This window comes from Bison bison, unplaced genomic scaffold, assembly GCF_000754665.1.
Source record: "Bison bison bison isolate TAMUID 2011002044 unplaced genomic scaffold, Bison_UMD1.0 scf7180017864180, whole genome shotgun sequence".
Lineage (NCBI taxonomy): Eukaryota > Metazoa > Chordata > Mammalia > Artiodactyla > Bovidae > Bison > Bison bison.
Window position 1 is genome coordinate 15,502,390 of NW_011494752.1, and position 417 is coordinate 15,502,806.

The window sequence follows — 417 nt, forward strand, 5'->3', positions numbered from 1 at the left end:
CCCCCTCTCCTCCATTGACGGCAGCGGGGCCTGGTTACTGTGGGGACCGTGAGGCAGGATTCTGGTTAGGGCCTTGAGAGCAGGTGGGGGCTGCTGGAGCGCGACCTTTTTGTCTACGAAAAAGAAAAATATGGAGGTGGAGGTGGACAGCAAGGACCGCCTGTGTCGGGGCAGATCACTCTAGAGCCCTGAGGAGTGCCGGAGAAGAGGAAAAGCGGTTTCGAGAGAGGTGTCTGAAAAGGAGACAAGGGACTGGACCACAGTATATGAGTTGGGGGGTCATTTTCAAGGAGAGAATACTGAGAATTCACGTTCCGGAATTCTCTATTTCCTGTGACTTCTTGCTTTGTTTTTTTCTGGGTTATTCTGTAACCTTCCTGCGTCTAGCTTTTCCACAGACCCTTGCTCTGCCACCGC

The 417-nt window shown here is 53.0% G+C and overlaps 1 protein-coding gene across 1 annotated transcript in view; it reads left to right on the top strand.

Annotated features, from left to right (window-relative positions):
- Window positions 1-417, top strand: part of PER1 (period circadian clock 1) — a 17,061-nt gene that overhangs the window by 3,820 nt on the left and 12,824 nt on the right. The window lies entirely within an intron of this gene.